This window comes from Rhynchophorus ferrugineus, unplaced genomic scaffold, assembly GCF_030347505.1.
Source record: "Rhynchophorus ferrugineus isolate W39M unplaced genomic scaffold, kcgeb_rfMv2 rfM6, whole genome shotgun sequence".
Classification (NCBI taxonomy): domain Eukaryota; kingdom Metazoa; phylum Arthropoda; class Insecta; order Coleoptera; family Curculionidae; genus Rhynchophorus; species Rhynchophorus ferrugineus.
The window spans coordinates 35,439,761-35,461,747 of NW_027472585.1; positions in this window are offsets into that span (position 1 = coordinate 35,439,761).

Below are 21,987 nucleotides of genomic sequence, written 5' to 3' on the forward strand. Positions count from 1 at the left end.
AGAAAACTATGTTATAAATAATATAAATTTATTTTCTCTTTCGTTTGAGTAAATTAATGCCCACAGACGATTTGTTTATTTAAATTAATAATGTAAAAAATATATAAATGAAAGAAGTAAAATAGAATATAAAATAAAATCGATACGTAATGGTAAAAAGAATTCGGAATTGAATGGAATTTGCTTTCTAAATTATCGATTCCGTCATCGGACCTAAATCTTGGTTACATACATGACATAGAAGAATTCTGCTATTCTGATCGGATCTTAATCCCCCGACTTGTCTGTTCTTGATTCCTTTCGTCCTGTTTATGATTTTTGACCGTTTTTGATTCTTCCTTATTCGGTTTCTCACACTTCGCTCTGCCAGCTCCATACTCTCTTGAATTTCCTTCTCACTACCTCTTCTTACAATAAAAGAAACAGGTGTACCACAAGGAAGTGTACTGGGATCAATGCTTTATCAACTCTACACTTGTAATATACCACAAATGGAGAATATTACGATGGCTACATTTGCTGATGATATTGCGATTATAGCTGTGGGTGACAATAGTGAAGAATCATGACGAAAATTACAACAAGCAAGTGACAATATAAATAATTGGACACAAGCTTGAAAGTAAATCTGTGCATCTTCACCTATAAACAGACCGTACAAGCACCAATAACATTAAATAATACTATCATTATATATAGCAACAAAGCTTAATATCTCGGAATGAATCTTAATGCAAGACTTCGCTGGAGGGAACATATAAAGAAGAAATGAAAAGAACTGGAATTGAAATTTAGGAAAATGTACTGGCTAATTGGAGGAAAATCACAATTATCAGTATTAATAAATTGCTATTATATAAGCAAATACTGAAACCTATATGGACATACGGAGTTTAATTACGGAAATGTTTTGCAAATTGTAACATAAATAAAATAAAATTTTCTCAGGACAACGTCCTGAGAGGTATTGTGGGTGCACCCAAATACTATAGGACTGATTACCTACATCGAGACCTTCAGATACCCACAGTCAGTCAAGAAATCAAGATAATTGCAAGGGGGCATGAGGAAAGACTCCAGTCTCATGAGAATATTGAAATATTGCAGCTTTTGAATGCCACCAGAACAGGACACAGACTCAAAAGAATAAAACCATTTGATCTTGTGTAGTGTCGTGTATATAATAAATAATACAGCAATGACATGTATAAACATTATTTCACCAGAGACTGAGATAGGGCTGACGGATCCTCCTCCTATATTTGTATACCTAGATTTAAGTTTTCATAAAGATAAATTGTAGGTTAATCGGAAGTGACTAGTAATAATGTAATGATTAAATAATTTAAAAAAAACTCTCTTTTCTGGGCAAATATTTTTCTCATTATCTGCTCTGGAAAAAATTCATGTTTACTACAGAGGCATTTTGTTTTATAGCTGAAGTTTCTCCCTCGGGATCTTGGAGGTGTTTGAGAAACACATGAAGAAATGAGAAAATCTCAGCTTTTTAAAGACGCTTCTTATCAGCATTGCCAGATATGTTACATAGCTCTTGAGTTACTTAATTTAGTTTTATTATATCAACGATCAATTCAAATATAAATTAGGATTCACAAGTTTCTAGGTTCGCTAGATTTGGAGCCATCAGACCACTATTTGCACAGTGCAGCATGCCTTAAAGGACTGTATGCGTAATACCATTGATAACAAGAAAAATGGAGCAGTGCCATTAGAAAAATAATATACAATATAGTCTATTCAAAACAGCAGTGAATCCACGTGATCTGAATTGATGACTCTGAATGTTACCGCATTAACTCTGAATTTTAGTACATATTAACTTTGACATATAAGAAAATTCTAATCTAAATAAACTAATTAAACAAAAATGTTATCGGATATAATTTATTTTAACTTTGTAGCATATCTAAAAACTACAGTTAATTATACAGAACCAATAATTTATAGATCAGAGTTGTTTTATTATATTTGCGTTAAACTTTTTTCCATACTAGTATAGGTAGGCGCGTTCTTTCAATGTAGTGGTATCCCCCGAAGGCCTAATGCGTCTAATTAACAATTGAATATCTGATTAATGTATTTTACTTTCATTAGAGAGCATATTTACCTTTTACACTTAGTTCTTGTTTCCTTCGATGCAATGTTCCCTTTAAAGTCATTTTGATTTTACTGTATATCTTCTTAGTTTATTCTATTACTACCTGTATATATCTTTCTTGATAAAATTAGATTTAATTATTGTATTTTTAATATTAGCATCACTTGGACTTAGAGGGAAACACTGATTCTGTACCAGGAATAAAACTATTCCAGTTTCCAGCATGAAGAACTGTATATCTGCAATGAATTATTAATAAATGTTATAACTAACAAAACCTAATCGATAGTTATTCCAACGTTTACCTTCTTTCATCAACTTTTGTTGTTTTTACCCTATGTATATTATCATCTTGCTATAAGTGACCTAATGTACAGTTCTGAAATATTCATGTCTCATCTAAATATACAAATTGATTTTATAATTCTTCCTTGATTTTGTTATGTGTTTTTAAAAATCATTCGTGGGATATCTTTACACGATTTAAATCCTATATTACCCAAGAGTGTATGAAGGGATGTTCTACATCCCTCTTATAGCTGCATATCTTTGTTTGTTATAGTTTATAGAGGTACAACACTTTGTACTTCCATTATATCTCTCCTGTTCGAAATAACTGATTACAGACGCAATCAGTTTTTGACTCTGACTGTATAACGTCTTCGGCATTTTAACCCAATCCAAGGTTAATAATAGATAGCAACTTAAAATTTACTAAAACAAAGTGTTAAAACAAGGCTTGCCGGTTTATAACCCATAATTATAATATTTTAAAGAATTTTGTAAACGTTTGACAAATGGACGACTTCTGCTGGCTCATTCGGTTACATGTTCGAACTTGTCAAACAACATTCTATCTTTTTTTAAATATTATAAAATAAGAACAAAAATGTACTCTGACGTGCGTCACAACTGTTTTGAATAGTCTATACTTTTAATTTGCTGGAAAACCTATTAAAAAAAAACTCACACTTAATATATGGAATGTTCCTGGTAATAGCTGATTGATACCTGTTGAAATTTCAATTCCCGAACACATCGTCTAGAACAAACGATGAAAAATCAAGGCGAATTCTTGTCGGGTTCGGGCGTCGGAGCGTTAACCGGTCCGAAAAACCTTTCCCCCGCCATCATAAAACCAACAAATACGCCTCACGTTTGAAATAATAAAAATCCATTCAATTTTATCGGGTCCGTCGATGCAGAAAACGTAAGAGAAAGACCTGCAAAGCGCCATTTCAATCAGTTCAAAAACGTGGCCCCATAACCTGTCACTCCGGATCGGATGCGAGGGGGATGTTTATTGGGGGAGACGCGAACGAATAGTGAGGCAAGTAAGGTGTAAATAATATTTTGATATGGAACGTTTTGAGGAATATCAACGAGGGCGAACGAGGAACCTAATAGAATCACTTTCATTCCGTTATAAAAAAAAACAACACATAAAGATTACAAATAAAATTTCATTTCATTTAGTTCAACGATACACAGTTTTATAAATTGCGCAATATTACTATGTTACTCAATTCAATTTTGTATAATTTTCCTTTTCATTAAAAAAGCTCAAGTTACATATATTACAACTAACACAAGTTTGCAAATTCGGGTCAACCTTTCAACTCAACAGATGAAAATTCTTATCGCATTTGCTTCACAAAACTCACATCTTCAATCCGTGTGTCAAGATGTGCCATAATATTATAGCGACTTCCAGCTGACGGCGTTGAAAACCATAAAGTAACAGGTCAATTGAAAAGTCTCCGGCCTACCATGGTAAAACATATTTTTTTGGCAATTTTTTTTTATTCAACATAATTCCCTTCAAGGGTGATACACTGATTATAGCGACCCTCCAACCTTTCGATGCCATTTTTGTAGTACTATTTGTCCTTTGCTTCAAAATAGGCCAATTCATGGATTTTTGCCATCGTATTCACTGACTTGTGACACGTTGCTTTGTCTTGGTGAAGCAGCACTTTTTTTTCTTTTAATGCGACCGTTTTCGGCGCCTTCGTTCTTCAAACGGTCCAATAATGCTATGTTATAGTCGCTGTTGATGGTCCTACCTTTTTCAAGGTAGTCAATGAAAATTATTCCATGCGCATCCCAAAATACAGACGCCGTAACCTTGCCAGTCGACTGTTGCGTTTTCCCGCGCTTTGGAGCGGGCTCATTGTATGCAGTCCAATCGACAGCGACTGCCATATGCCAGTCTAACATGACAAACTTTGATAAACAATTGATATAGTGTATTTCCCAGGTATCCACTGATAACATCTACAGTGCAATGCATTTGTTCGATTGTTTCGTAATCTTGGGTTTCGGTGTGTAGATACTCCTTCATTCTATTTAGAAGGATTTTTCCATTAGTTTTTCCACTTAGTCGCAGAAGGCCTATACAAAATCCTTTGTCCTGGAAAATGTTCGAGCTTAAGGCATTCTCCGAAAACTTTTTGGGTACGCTTTTCAACGGTATGAGGCACATTTAGAGAGATGATATAAGCTAGTCTTTTATTTTCGCTGTGTATCTCCAGACTCGGAAGTTTTGCTTCTAAGCTCGAGTAGTATATATAGTTCTTCTAAGCCTTTTTTCTTTTTTCTCGTCATTGATCTTCTTAGGGTATATATTATATTTCATGGGCATTCATTTACTTTCAGGGGATGCTTTGTGTGATAAAAAAAAGTCCAGTAGATCCGACATTTTTGATTGTGTCAGTTAATCAGTAATAGGTTCACTAATTGGAGAAGCCTTCAAGCGTTATACTTTCTATTACTATGTTTCTGTTATTTGCTTCCTCTTCAGTTACCAAGAAAACTAACATCATTTTTAAATTCGCATTCAAATGTATTTCTGTTCTATTGTCGGGCTTATTGCAAATAACCATCTTTTGTTTGTTGAAATGTTTGAGTCTAATTTATTCCGATGTTTTATTATTTGGATTCAATTTAAATAATCTTGATGATTTATTAGATGAAAAAATATTTGGTTTTTCATGAAATGTTTGTTATAACATCTTTATTAGATACGCTTAGCACAATCTTAATTTACAATAAATTTATTACTACTTTGCCCAAATACTTGGATTAATTAACAAACAAGACGAGTGCGAGAAAATACATCAGTATGTATTCCTCAATTATAAAATTATAATTATGTATTAATTATTAACTTATAGCTATAGTTTACACTAAATGTATATACTTTATATAAGTTCGTATGGTTTTGTTCGCTTCATTCTCCTGACATCCTGCGCGGTGTCCAGCAGTTGTATTGCTTCCACGTTAGTATGATTTAGTAATCTTCTTTCGTGTTTCAAGGTGAAATCTTGGATAACTTCGCAAATCCATGTAATTTTCAGGTCATCGAGCAGTTCTTCATTGGTTACATAGCGACAGGTAATCAATCGAAGAACCTTGTTTTAACAGCGTTGTATGACTAGTTGATTTGAATTTTTAGTTCAACCCCATATTTGCACCTCGTAGGTCCAAATTGGCTTTATAATTGTATTATAGATCAACCTCTTTGATTTTAGATCAAGTTGAGAGTATCTTCCGACTAACCAGTATAGTTGTTTTATTTTGGTTCTAATGTGTTTTGCTTTTTGTCTAACGTGATGCTTCCAATTTAATCTACCGTCAAGATGGATTCCAAGGTATTTTGCTGATTCTGCTTGAGGAATCGGGCATCCACTGAGTGATATAATTAAGTTTTTATTATTTCGCCTTAATGCAAAATTAACGTGGACAGATTTGGAGCTATTAAGTTGAATTTTCCAATCTTTCTTCCATTTGTAGATTTTGTTGACTGCCACTTGCACTTTTTCTATTGCCCTAGGCAGAGATATATCTTTTGCCATAATAACTGTATCGTCAGCAAAGGTTGCAAGAAGTGTTTCTTTTGTTGTTGGAATGTCAGCAGTGTAAAGCAGATACAGGAGAGGTCCTAAGACGCTAACTTGAGGAACTCCAGCCGAGATATTTTTAAATGTCGAGAACGTAATGTAGCGACCGTCAGATGTTTCGAATTTTCCCGCAATTCTCAGCAGCCCACAGATCTACTCGAGGCGTTGCACATACCTGAAGTTAGCACCCACGGTGAGGTGGCAACAAGTGGTACTGACAGGTGGTACGACGTGGCAACCTCGGGTGGTGAAGCTAGGGGATGACGCGACGCTTCGATGTTCTTTCCGTTCCCGACTCTGAGAGTGATCAGACGTGCCACTGTTCGTAACATCTGAAGGTAACCCTGCCACGTGCATTTCTTTATTTTTATATTTATATAGTGTGATCTTGTTTAGTGTATAATATTTGGTTTAGTGTTTAATATCTGGTTTATTGTTTAATATCTGCTCGTCAAAAATTAATATTTCTTCTGCATATAATTATATTCCATTTGTACGGAAATAAATCATCGAAGATATTGTCTTTATCTAACCGCACCTGTACCCTAAAGCAATTTCGTGCGATACTCTAAGTTTTTTTCCGAATAAATATGACTCCAGCAATTGACAATAGTTACGCGGTAACAACTTGCTCATCTTACAGATTAATCCCAAATGCCAAACCCGATCAAAAGCTTGTGAGACATCCAGGAATATTGCAGGGCAGTATTTCTTTTCCTCAAACGCTCTTTCAATAGCCGCAGTTACTCTGTGCACTTGATCGATTGTTGAATGGTGATTTCGAAAACCAAACTGGAAATCTGGTGTTGTTACCAAATGTTTAACACATTTAAATATCAGTTTCTCAAATAGCTTTGATATTGCAGGTAGTATCGAAATAGGCCTGTAAGATTCGACTTGTTCCATTCATGAAAATGAAGCTGTAACTATTCTTAAATTGTAGTTGAGTAAAATATAAGAATTACGTTTGCAATGATTCTAAATAGCCCCGGTAGAAAGTCCCCCGGGAACCTAAAAACAGCAGACATATTACGCCGCGTCGGGACTTTTTAAGGGCCAAAGTTATTTCCTATGTGTTGTTTGACAGCTACCTACACTTTGGAAGTTTATAAGCTATTATTCGCGTGGCCCCGGGGCTGTTCTGTCAAGATAAAAACCCGAATTTACATAAAAGGTGGCAAGCGAACGACATTACCGAATTCTAATTTAGATTAAAACTTATTCCGTCGGGCAAAAACAAATAAAACTTGCCACAATTAGTCAGCTCGGAATCGTTCCGGGATTAAGCCGTTTTGACGAGCTCCTTCTTCAGCGATAAGTCCGAATATCTTATGCTTTAATACGAGACATTTTCCACTCTACGAGTCACCGACAAAAAGTATCCATATTTGGAGAATAACAGGTCAATTGAAAAGTCTCGGGCCTGCCATAGTAAAACACTTTTTTTTAGCAAAATTAGTTTTTTAATTCAACATAATTGCCTTCAAGGGTGATACACTGATTATAGCGACCCTCCAACTTTTCGATACCATTTTTGTAGTACGATTTGTCCTTTGCTTCAAAATAGGCCTCAGTTTCGGCGATCATCATTCGACGAAAATTTCTTCCCAGCAAGTATTCTTTCGCGATCTGAGAACAAGAAATTGTCGCTGGGGGCCATATCTGGAGAATACGGTGGATGAGAAAGCAATTCGAAGCCCAATTCATAGATTTTTGTCATCGTTTTCACTGACTTGTTACACGGTGTATTGTCTTGGTGAAGCAGCTCTTTCTTTTTCTTCAAATGCGGTAGTTTTTAGGCGATTTCGTCCTTCAAACGGTCCAATAACGCTATATAGTAGTCGCTGTTGATGATCCTTCTATTTTTAAGGTAGTTAATGAAAATTATTCCACGCGCATCCCAAAATACAGACGCCATAACCTTGCCAGCCGACTGTTGCGTTTTTCCACGTTTTGGAGCGATTTCATCGTGTGCAGCCCACTCGGATGACTGTCGATTGGACTTCGAAGTAATATGATGGAGCCATATTTCATCCAATGTCACATATCGACTCAAATACTCGGGTTTATTACGCTTGATCATCTTCAAATGCTCCGATCATCAACTCGTCGTTGTTTTTGGTCAAAAGTGAGCTCGCACGGCACTCACTTTGTACAGAGCTTTCTCATACACAGGTCTTTAGATTTTTGTGGAGTTTCTTAATATTTTCGTCGGTAACAACTTCTTTTGGTCGTCCATTGTGTTCACCGTCTTCGGTGCTTATTTCACCATGTCTAAACTTGACATACCAATACTTGATGATTGATTTTCCTGGGGCAGTGTCCAGAAACTCGGCATCAAGCCAAGTTTTTGCTTCAAATATTTTATCAACACGCGAAATTCCTTTTTATCCATTTTTTCACAATAACAATAGTTGCTTCACTCAAAATGCTATAATTCACACACTAATGATGCGGCAACTCTTAAAATTTATACACGCATGTTTCGAGGGTCTGGGTTAACTAAAAAACATATGGATTTAATTGTAGTAGCGCCATCTATGTGTCAGGTCAGGGACTTTTCAATTATCTGTTATTGCACGGTTAATTGGAGGCACAGTGAAATAAACAGTGATGATTATATGATCATTACATTACGTGATTGTTAATTACTGCCATTTGTTATTAAAATAGAAAGAGATAAACGGAAATAAGGACAGGGACATTATTACCTAAAAGATGCTTGGGCAGTCGATGAAGGCACATCCCGGCAGTGTATGAAATGATGGTCAGTAACTAAATGGGCGAAGTATCCTCAAATGATATACCAGGTATTTGGTTCCATTTGGTTCGAAGCTTGCACCCCGCATCTGTTCAACATCTGGAATAATATTCTAATAGGTATTTTGAGCCCTCTATTGTAAAATGTGAAATTCGACATGCCTCAAAGTCCATATACTTCTCCATAGAATTTGAGGAGAAGTCATTCAATCCGTTTATGTCTCATTTGACAAACAGGTCATCTGAAACCTACATCTATTTTTTTAACAGTACTCTTGGAGAGTTTGATAGATATATCCCGTCAAATAAAACAGTTAACACACATTCTAAATGACGTCGAAGATATTGCCAATTGCATTTTGTAAAAATATAAAAATCATTTTAAACTCGAAGCGGATTTTTCTTCTTTTTTATCCTAGTTAAAAATATATAGATTGTTCGCCTGTAAAAGTCCATTTAGTTTATTACTGATGGGCCATGTTGTCAAATGTCTGCAAAATTCTTCAAAGCATTAGTACATCTATGTATTATAATTTGTCTTTGAAATGTGTCACTTTATTCAGACGCATATCAAAGACTAGAAAGATCATATAACTTTACTTATAACTTCAACCATAGATACTACTTTCTTCACAAGTTGAACTTGAAATACCTGCATTTACTCTAACGAGAAGCCATTTAGATTTATATTTGCGAGCGACTCGTATGTTTTGACCGTATTTATCTTTCCTTTTTTTAACCTCAAACCTTATTTATAAGTTCAGTTATGCGAATTCTGTCTTGAGGAATTTTCGAAACTCCAACATCTATATCAGAAAGTATGATATCATCCCAAGTAAACATTAAGGCCGTTTTTGTCGTAATAGTTCTGGATATAGTGTCTGTTATTAAACACTTTCCTTATAATATATTAAAAATCATTGGAAAATATTACATAAGCAACTTCTAAAACCAATAAATTTAATATCATACCTTTTTTGTCAAATATATTACTCTTTAAACTGATAAAACATAAGAACTTATTTATAAAACATATACAAGCTTCTGTCTAATATCGTATAGACTATGTTAATTAAGAACATTTTCAGTTCTTCTTTGACCGTACACCCTGAACTTCCATGCTGGTGGCGGGAATCCACGAAATAGGTATTTTTCAAATTACGGGCATTTTCTACATCAAATAGTTTATATCTAAGTGTCTTTATTCTATATTCTTTATTTTATATTATATCTAGCACCTTCTATCGACATTTCGTGACTTTACAACTTTATATGCGAAGCTTTTACCAGAACTCTACTTAACTACACCAAGAAATGATTTAAATAACTGCGAAACGGTTGCCAAATCAACGCCAATCTGTCTTCTTTTCTTGATAATTACTTTACCCACAGCCTTATGATATCCCCAGTTAAAGCCTTAAGATATCTCGAAAATCCTATGACTGGGTTAGTCATAAAATGTGAAAGGTTTAAAATAACAAAAACTTTAATTATTTTACCTTAAGAACTATTTCATTTCACCGAAAGACGCGCGGAAAGAATGGCGAGCGCACAACGGGTTAAAAAGTTTTTAACATAAACCAAAGCCCTATATCTTAACGTCTCACTCATGCCACTCATAGCTTCAGTCTTATCATAAATACGCCGCCAATGATTGGACTGATTGAAAATATTAATAATTCATAGAGATAAATAACATTAATTTTTATTAAGTCTTAAGTTAGTAGGTTAGAAGTTTATTAATATTTAATAAAGGAATTGTCCTAGCCCAAATCCTTAGTACTATGGTGAACTCAGTACAACAGCAACTACGTGAATTAAGGAAAATTGCCACTGGTTAAGGAAAAAGACATTTCAGGGTTTTTTTTAGATTTTTTTTTCTAATTATTTCAATATTCATATTATTATGTAGAGAAAGCTTCAAGAGATAATTACTCCTATATCTAAATAATGCATTCGAAAGATTTGAAAAACATTTGAAAGGAATGGAACAAGATTTCGAATTTAATTAATCAATTAAGGTTATATTCAGTAAATATTATGTGATGATATGCTTGCTGCTGCTGACTGAAAAATTATTTCATTAATATACCAGTTATATGAATTTCCTAACGACATTCCATTAAATTGGAAATTACCCTTATTAAAGAGTAGCCGCTGTTTACATGCATTTATGCTTGCCTGATTACGGCTCATCCTTTTCAATAACATATTTTTTTTCGTCATAATCAAAGGCCTATTTCTGAAATTACCTGATGGTTTGCTACCGTTCGATCCGCTGCCCATAATGAACTAAGAGGGTTCGCTCAATTTCAAGGAACAACGGGGAACGTCGCTTTAATGGATCCTGCAATTTGGCGAAAATCTGAAACATGATATTTCGTTCCTTTCGAGTTACGAAGAGCTCGGGGTTTACGGGTCTTCGGGCGTAATTATTTTTTTATATCGCCCTTTGCTCTTTCCAGCCTCGGCGAAGCAGTAATAGTAGCTGGAGCGCCTCTAAAGGAAGATATTATTGTATTATTCAGGAAATTTAAGTCAATTTTTCAATACACAATCAACGAAAATTATATATATCTGATTTATAATTTTTCTTTTTTTTTTAATAATGCGGATGTATTTGAATTGAACCTACCACTGATCGTTCGACGTTATTTTTTGCCAAAATAAAATGTAGAAAATACAAATAGATATAAAGAAGCGGTAGTCGATGGTGGCACGTCTGAACTGAACGACAGTCAGAAACTGAATGATGAAAAGTACCCTTCAATAATCCCCCAGATATACGTCTCGGGGTTGCCAGATATTCGTTATCGTGTACTAGTTAGCCCTGCTGGACCCCGCCCGTGTTCATCATCTGGGATTATATTTCTGGGTATTTTGTAGACCGTTATTCCACGATGTGAAATTCGACATGCCAAGGTCGCTAAAATACTCCCCTGCCAGAATTTTACATACATTTATAAACAAACAAAAAAATACAAAAAAGGTGTGAAAAAATATTAAATACAAAATACAGATATGCCAAAAAAGTTTGCTGCAAACAAAGAACTTTGAAACATATGAATATGATAAAACAAAACTGACTATAAGGTTGAACCAATGGAATATGCTGACGTGCGAACATTTGAAAAGCTGGTATGGCTATCGATATCTTTTGGTCCTACAGATACAATTACTTCATCGTTGTTTTGGCACTTGAATGTGGTCTATGGACGACGTTGAAAACAAACTATTTTTCGAACAGGGCTCCCGTTATCGACGCTGTGAGGGATTCGATGGTGAGACGACGTGGTAGCTTATTTTCATTGACGAAGAGACATTGGCAATTCTGGTACCGCAGCGAAGATATGAAGAGTCTACAGTGACTGCTATCAGTACCTAGCTCCTGGGACTGCTCTGTAACTGATCCGTAACCAGATATGTTATGTTAATCGAAGAAAAACAAATAACGACAATATCCAACCGAAGCTGCCCAAATCTTTTCAAAATAAAATGTATACGACTGAGACTACGAACGAAAGAAGACATTCTGATTTAAACATAGCGCCGAAAGAAATATCTAGTCGTAATTCTGATGATTAGATAATGATGTAAATAGATCTAAGAGTTCAAAAGATTGTCAAAGAAATAAAACTTGGACAATAAATTTAAAAATGAAATTTATGAAAGTTCCAGCACTAAAACTAAATTTAATGACGAACCATTTTATGTAAGGTTAATATATTGGAACAAAAATACTTGAAAAACAATGTATAGAAATTCGGAAAATAAATTGTATTCGAACAACATAACGATCACTTAAAATACACCATGTTGCACGTACCCTCCATTCACGAGTCCAAACCTAATTTAGCGATAGATCACGTCGGTGTCACCACTTTAGAAATGTATATATGGCTCGGTGAATGGAGATAAGATGATATGAAAAAATATGATATCATAAGTAATTTTCTTGAAGTTATAAAAATATAGAAATAACGAAAGATAAAGCGGGTGGCAGCGGTGTTACCTGGATACGAGGCTTGGACAGTCGATGGTGGCACGACTGAATTGAACGACGGTCAGTCGCTGAATGAGTGAAAGTACCCTTCAATAACTACCCAGATAAACGTGTTGGGATCGTCAGATATTCGTTATCGTATTGACCCCGCGCGTGTTCAACTTTTGAAATTAAATTTCTGTGTATTTTGTACACCGTTATTTCACGATATAAAATTCGACATGCCTCAAGGTCGCTACACTAAGTTGAACAATCTTACATCCTAACTGAGATATGAAATTAAACATTTCAAAAATATGATCATGAAAGAATTTTTGCGTGGACTTCTCTTCTTTTGTGGAGTATTCGCTCTGGGTAACTACCAGAAATCTGAATGGACATAACATAGAAACGGCTCCTATAAAAATTGCGAATAGGAGCTAGATCAGAGATAATCAGGAGAAGGTTACAAGATTTGCAGACCAACTCTAGAGGATGTTTCATCCCCATAGAGTGGATGACGTTAAATCATTACCCTGCGTCATTGGACAAGAAGGGATAAAAATTCCACTTGTCACTTTAACTGAAGCTGAAAGAATAAATATTAGTATAAAAATGGTTGTGTTATTACCAAGAAAATATTAAAGGAACTTCCAAGAAAAGCGCTAATTGAGGACATCAACCTTATAGTACTAATTATTTAAATATCTATATTATTACATAGATCAAGCTCCGAAATACTATCGACTGTGCACACATATCGAAGTAATGTATTCCAAATTATAAATTCGTCGTACTTTATTCGGACCACAATATCTACCAGAAATGTGGGTGTAGTAATTATCATTCCTAAACCAGTAAAGCCGCCTTAAGAAACAGCGTTATACCACTATTATATATCATATCACTATTTCTGACAATGCCCAAATTATTGGAAAAACTTCAATAGAAAAGGATTAAAGCAAAAATTGAGGAAAATCATCTTATTCCGAATCACCAATTTGATTTCAAGAAATAACATTTCACGATTTTTAGATGTTGCTCAAGCTTTCGATAATGTTTGGTATGAAGGTTTATAGCATAAGATTAAAATGCTTCTCCCTGATTAGACGAAAAATTTTAAAATCAAATATTGTAACCGATACTTCAAAATCAAACAAGAAGATGCCTATTCTCACTTGAGAAAAATATTATCAGGTTTGGCACAAGCAGTATATTGGACCCAGTCGTTTATCTGCTGTACTGTATTTGAATAAACGGAAAAATTACAAACGACTATTGCATATTGATTTGACCAACAAAATTCAAGTATATAGAAATCAACAAGTAGTCCTTTATAGAGATCTAACCAAATATCTTGACATGACCCTTGATGTTAAACGCAGGTTAAGAATTCAATCTAAAAATATGGTTATTAGTCAGCTCTGTCACTATATAAAAAACTTTTACTCTGTATGGTTTCATGGTGTTCAAATCTGAGGTTATACCAACCAAAGCAATAAAAATAATATACAAAGTTTTCAAAACAAGGTACTGCGAGGTATTGTTGATGATCCATGGAACAGCCATAATGACAATCGACATAAGAACCTGTAGGTAACTGTCGATAACGTTATCAAGGACTGCACTCAAAGACAATCAACCGAGGCATCCAAAGATTAATACATTAATGTTGAATATTGAGGTTCTCCAGTTTTAAATAATGATGGATTTGATGTAATTATTAGTAAGATAATAGTACACAGAATAAGTACTTAATATTATTTGTCAAATACTAATAGCAGTAAATATTTAGTGAATACGGTGGATAACATTGGACTTCCTATTTAAGTTTTTCAATGTAGTTTCATATTCAATTGACAGTTCGTTCTTTATCCACAAGTGCTAATGGAGCCAGAAAAATTTTGCTATCTTCGTAATTGTTCAATTGTTTCTTCCATAAAATATCAATGATAAAATATGTAGATACAAAACTATTTGAAACCCATTATGATTATTTTTGATCAATAAATGATTTCAATTAAATCGTACCTATCAATGAATACCTCGACACGGTTCAGTCATGGTTTAAGGAGTGTCAGAATATCATCAAACACCTTTCCTAACCAGGACAATCGCTAGACCTCAACCTATTTAAAGAATTATGAAGAGCTTTCGAACAGTTTTAAAGTAGATTTCTCCAACATCCTTGAGGCAATTGGTAGATCTTCTGATACAGGAATGGGATAACATTCTATTGAAACCTATTCAGAGACTTTACAAATCTATTTCGGGAAATATTCCAGCTATGTTAAAGAAAATGGTTGCTCAACACATTATTAATAAATAAATATTGTGTATATGTCAGATGTTTATATTATTGTGTTCGTCTCCTATATATTTAAATGGGAACAAATTAGAGAACTATCGAAACATATATTGCGAAATGAGTAGAAAGCTGATTTTTCACAGTTTGATGATATTTAATAGGTTCTCGATCTAATTATCGAAATAAATATCATTTATTGACAGGAGAATTAACACTAGTTTACTGTTTTGATATAAAATCATACATACTTAACGTAATTACTGGAGTAGTGGAAATGGCGAATACCATGGAGAAAAACAAATCGAATTAATTGTTGAAATCGTTCATGAATATAATTGTTTTGTACGGTAATAATACATGTAATGCAATTAAACTCAAATGATGTTAATGCATCGTCGGAACAATTATAATTTTATTAAAATAAAATTATACGTTTTGGCTTTAAACATTTTGTACCATTAAATATATTTCTGGGTTCAAATGTATAATGAATCTATTTATATATTTAATGCCCTCTGTAGGCCTCTCTGCATTATTTGTATTCTTTTATTGCAGTTATAGTTGTGACATTTTCCCCCAGAAAATTAGCATTCAAAGAAGCTAATAACTGGAATACTAGGAAAGCATATAGCTTTTTTATTTAGAGCCCCCTTTACAAAGACTTCCTCTATCGATAGTCGATATTGATTTTCTTGATCCTTAAAGGTTTATTTAATTAATTATTATCATTCTACTTTGACATTAGGTCTCATGGTTTGAATTAATTTAAATTATATATCGTGATTGGGTACTGTTTTTGGAAAAACTGAAGAAACATTAATAAAAAAGCGTGTGGCAGAATCACACAGTAGAAGTAGTGGTGTTAGTTAGACATCATGGGGCAAAAGTCCCGCTGCCATAGACTCAATTTCCGCTTAGTGTCAATAATGGAACGATTATTTTCAATAAATATTGTCAGTCATTTCTACTCGTTCTTGTGGCTTATATTTATCCATAATACAATTCGGACATCAAACACAACACAATGGTTAAAGCGAAACTGAGCTAAATGTCACATAAACAAGATGGCGCGGAATCAAAATGGTAGTGGGACTTTTATCGCACCTTAGTGTCAAATCAAAATGGTAGCGAGACCTTTACCGACCTTATCCATGGCTATAATTTTTGATTATCAGTATATAAATTTTACCCATATTCTTCGATAATTTACAGGCCTTTGTTAATTTGTGTCAGTATAACTAGCAGAATAAACTACTAGAGCTTATAGATAGTTACTACTAGCAATAATAGGACACAGTAAGCTTGAGTATTGCTGCAGGGGCAACTATTAGTAGAGCGGATTAAGCTACTGCTACTAAACTTGGCTAGGCTTCAGCTTTGGGTTTTGCTTCTAGTTGAGGACCAACGAAAGTAACAGCCAAAAGAGCACCAAAAATAATCTACGATAATGCTTCGTTTGTATAAATATAAACACATATATAACATGTTTTTTTTTGTTATTTATTTACAGTACAAAAATAAAAACAACGAAGATCCATATAGGAAAACCTAATCAATTCAATTGAATATGTGAACATTGTTCTGAGATCTAAATCCACAGCAAGCTGCTTCTTCGTAAACAAAATCTCTAGCAATTTTTGGAAATGTAGCCATTTCATTCTACATGTTTAAAAACATCAGAGTGAAGTGCATCGAAGTGTATGAGTAAAGGTATGATTGAAGATAAGATTACAGGTTCATAGGTTTTTGTGGGAAAGTATCAAATTAATTTCGTTAATTTTTTATAATATGATAATTATTTTATATATATTTGCAATAAGTGCTGTCATCAATGCTACGCGTAAAATAATACTGCAAAATCATTATGTAGTTTTGAATCGTGGGTTTGAATTTTAACTGGATATTGAATTATAATTGGTACCTATTGGAATACTGCACCAAGCAAAAATATGCCTCAAGTACACCTCATTTTTTATAATAATTTTTCTTCAAACCTTTTCCTTGATAATATTTTCCTATATAATATCAAGTAGACCAACATCTCTTGTTATCGCCGCAGGAATAAACATCGATCCTAGAATATTTTTAAACCATTCACATAAAAATAGATATCAAAAGCTCAAAACTCGAATTCAACATGAATTGACGCCTAACAAGGTAATATTAAATGTTTGATGTGATTGGAAAGGAAATATTCATCATGTGCAGCTCGAACTTAGCCGAACCATTTTTGAAATCATTTGCGAAAATCGCTTGGTTCAATTCTTTTGGTTTTATTAGTAAAGGATGTTTTGATGAATTCACTACATGTACGGACATTGCCCGTCCGACCAGTACTTATTCCGGTTTCTATAAAACTCTCTTAAAAAGAGGCTAAAACTGACTCAAAAACATGCTTGTGAAAAACATTTCGAATTATGGATTTCCCAGAAAAGTGCCTACATATCATCGATGAAAACGGCACACACATCATTGATTAAGATTTTAAACGTATATGAATATTTAGGGTAAATGATGTGGCTCGGTGAATGGAGGTAAAATGCATCAGTAGGAGGACCGTCCCTTTACCACTGCGCCACCAAACCGGCCGAAAAATGTTTAAATCTAAACAACAATAAGTCTTTTGACTTGAACAAATGATTGCTTCAAATAGAAGCCAGAATTTATATTATAATTAATAAACTTGAATCATTTTTGAAATCATTTGCGAAAATCGTTTGGTTCAATTCTTTTGGTTTTATTAGTAAAGGATGTTTTGATGAATTCATTACATGTACGGACATTGCCCGTCCGACCAGTACTTATTCCGGTTTCTATAAAACTCTCTTAAAAAGAGGCTAAAACTGACTCAAAAAGAGGCTTGTGAAATACATTTCGAATTATGGATTTCCTAGAAAAGTGCCAACATATCATCGATGAAAACGGCACATACATCATTGATTAAAATTGTAAACGTATATGAATATTTAGGGTAAATGATGTGGCTCGGTGAATGGAGGTAAAACGAAATGAAACAGTGGTGTTTACATTATGTGACCGTTATTTATTGAAGTAATATAAAATATAAAAATACAAATGATAAAACGGATGGCAGCGGTGCTACCTGGAGACGAGGCTTGGGCAGTCGATGGTGGCACGTCTAAACCAAACGATGGGCGAGTACTAAATGAATGGAAATACCCTTCAATAACATCCCAGATAAACGTCTCGGGGTTGCCAGCTATTCGTTATCGGGTTCTAGTTGGCGCTGCTGGCACCCCGCCCGTGTCCAACATCAGGGATTATATTTCTTCTTATTTTGTGGACCGTTATTCCACTATGTAAAATTCGACATGCCTCAAGGTCGCTACAAATATATTCGCTTTGAAAAACATAAAAATAACGAAATTACTTTACCCCAGCCCATTATCTACAAACTCATTAAAGCTACATGTCAATAGCTTGGAACGGTTACGAATCCTATATCACCCCCTTTCCTCAGCGTCCCCATTACCGAGCCTTAAATTACGAAACTTTCCCCCCATTCACTGATTTTTCCCACACGCTGATCAAAGGATAATCTGCTGTTTCGAACAACACCTTTTCTAATAAAGTTCACCGGAGTAAACTAATTGCGAGAAGTGGAGGGAGGTTTGATTTAATTTAAGCCCTTATCTTCCTCAAATACGACTAAAACAATAATTAATTACATCGAGAGGAAATCGATAGCCAGGGGCGGACCGGAGATTGTTATTTTTTTTATTTTAGAGGACTATCGAGTCGACGTTGATAGCAGTCAAGGTAACTGAAAATGACCTCAACGACGGTGAAGAGATATTCATTGTTCCAGTAAATACGAAGGTGTTGTTTCGAAACTTTCACGAAAATCTAGTGATACTCCGAAAAAAAAATGTTTAATATATTTTAAGGTCTCCTTTTATATATTTATTTTATTTTATTTTTTTTTATTGCAATATCTTCGATAACTTCGAAACCCCATTTGATTTCAAGGTCACCGTGCAGTTTGTTCGTGCGCTGTGCACAATTTTCCTAATATTGGTTATCGACAATCTTTAGCGAGCACTCAGGAAGATTGTCTATTTCTCTACTGTCGATTGATTATTGCAATTTTGATCTCGATTTACCATAATAATATTTCTAATGATATTCAATATACAATGACAAAATTTAAAAAAAAGGAAATTACCTATAATTGTAAAACATATCATAATAACAACATTTATCAAGATATTTTAGATTTAAAATATATCAAAACAAAAGACACAGTAAAATATATTCTATTTTTCAATATTAAATACATATAGGAAAAGATTTTAGAAAACTTGAACAATTTCTTTCTTTATTGCTAAACTTAACGATATAAAATCAAGTCTAATCATAATTAACTGATTTTAACATAAGGTACATCAAAAATAGTTTTATATCATAGTTAAACAACACCGTGAAGTAGCTCCGTAGTCTCGCACGGAAATCTAGCGAAAACCCAAAATGCTTTTAATCTAACAGTGTTTAGACAAATTTTAAAACAACTTTACTATATAGAAAAATACAATTGAACAATAGTAAGCAGATCATACAGGGAACAAAAGTACAATAGCCACCAGGTGCCAGATCTGAACTATATGGCAGATATCAAGGCAACTCGAAACCAGATTCGTTCATTTTGGTCATCGTTTTCAACGACTCGTGTAAGTGTGAGCGATCTTTCAACAAAAAAAGTTTCCCTAAAACCATTATAGGTTTTAAACTCAGTCCTCAAACTCAACAAACAAAGTCACATCATTTATAGTCATGATATTTTGACATGTGTCATTTGAATATTAAAACTACTAATGTTTAAAAATCATTAGACATGGTTTCATCTATGTGTCAGGAGTGGAGTGATAGGTTAGGCCCATGGTTCATCAGGAACATTCGCTAATACATTCGCTATAGCATAATCAGCTGTTCCTGTCAAGTAACTGATTTTCTAGTCAACACATATGCTCAAATGAGCAGTGCGGAATGTATATGTATGGTATAGTATTTGTGTGATTAGTTACTTTATTTTGATGGTAGAATTTTTGGCAGATGGTCTGATAATGTTGGATCAGGAACCCTTTAGTATAGGCTGATCCGTTAGTAATTTTAGGCAGACGTTGATAAAACTATCCAACCATGACCTTCAATTAAATTAAAATCGCAACATACTTCATTTGGATACTATTCTGTACACTCCATGTTGTTATGAAGTTTTTGAAGTCATAGGTTTCTTATAATTCCAAATAACTTTATCCTCAAATAATATATTTTGTTCTTATACCAAATCAAATGCCAAAATGTTGTGTTTGCATTTAGCTATATTCTATTGGTAATAGCGAAGTTGTATATTACCTATAAATTAAAAAAACATATAAACCTATACACTTCGTTGGAATCTGTTCATTTTTTCTAAATCTAAAACAAGTACTTATGTTAATTAACTTTGGATTATTAAAACCACAAAATTATTTAACTAAAAATAAAATAATGTCACTTTGACAATGACACTATCATTGGCCGTTGGTGATACTTATACAGCTTTGCTTGTTTATCTTCACTCCCTCTCCAGCAACATATAATTTAAACTGATCATATTTATATTCAAGTTTAACGTTATTCTTTTTAGATAATAAATCGTTTCAGCAAAAACAAGTAGATATAACAGTAGTAATACAAAAAAAGCAAATAATTTTAATTCAACTAAAAGACTAATCAATATTAAAATACATTACTATTATTAACCGATGAAAAAACTATAGAAATCAAACAAAAACAAACCTTTCTTGTAAGAAAATTAGCTGTATATACCTGCATTAAAAAGCATTAGAGGCCATCAAACAAAATTTATAGGATCAATGAGAATGGGTAGTACACTTAGTGAACATCATTATATTGTGTTTTCCCCACCGTCAGTTCCACCAGGCAGGCCTGCACTTACACCTGCCAACTGGTTCTCGATTTGCAGGAAAATAGAACGTTTTTATGATGGTTTTATTCCTCGGCAACGCCATAAGATATTCCCAGCAAACTGCACAAGAACTCGGTCAACTGGACCAAATATATTTACTGTACTGACGATAGGATACGTCCATTTAAGCTCCTATTAAAAAGTATAATCTAATATATTTACATAATATGCGGTAGTAACCGTAAAATTCTCTTTTTAATTTATGTGTACTTGTTCAAAGTAGATATAGGGAGAAAGTAGATATAGATTACAGGGATTTGATTTTCAATAAATTTAAATTGCAGGGCACCAAACCAGGTAAATAAGGTTAATTATTAATCACGTACACGTTTCGTTAAAAGTATTATATCAAACTTATATTTATCATCTGTTATTATTTTAACAATGAACGAATAGTGAACTTATCAGCTACATTTGATAAATTCACAGCCACATTCTATTTTTAATTTTAATATTATTTTTTCCATTTTTAAGTTGAATTCAGCCAATGAAAATTGGAAATAGATAGAATAGATCCAAAACAATTTAAGTTTAAAAGCTTCAAGTCACAAAGCTACCAGTAACTTTAGTGGTTTATTTTGATAAGTTTTATAATTATACTTCAATAAAACAATTAGCCGGCTTATTGAAGCAGTGGTTAAGGAGACAGGAGAGTCCCACTACTGTTACGATATTCGCGGGTTCTAATCCTCCTGGGGCTTGGATGTATTTATGTTTATGATTGTAATCATAAATGTTCTTATAACCATACCAATCAGGCCAGTATCCAGGCTGGATAAGACCGGCTAGGTTGGTCACTGACCAGTCGGTAGACTTAATGCCGAGAATCGGTCGATCGTGGTTCGGAGACCAAGTTTAACAGTAGATCCAGTTCAGATAAACCCTTCTTTGTAAAAAGGAGGGTTTATCTGATTTAAGAATATATCT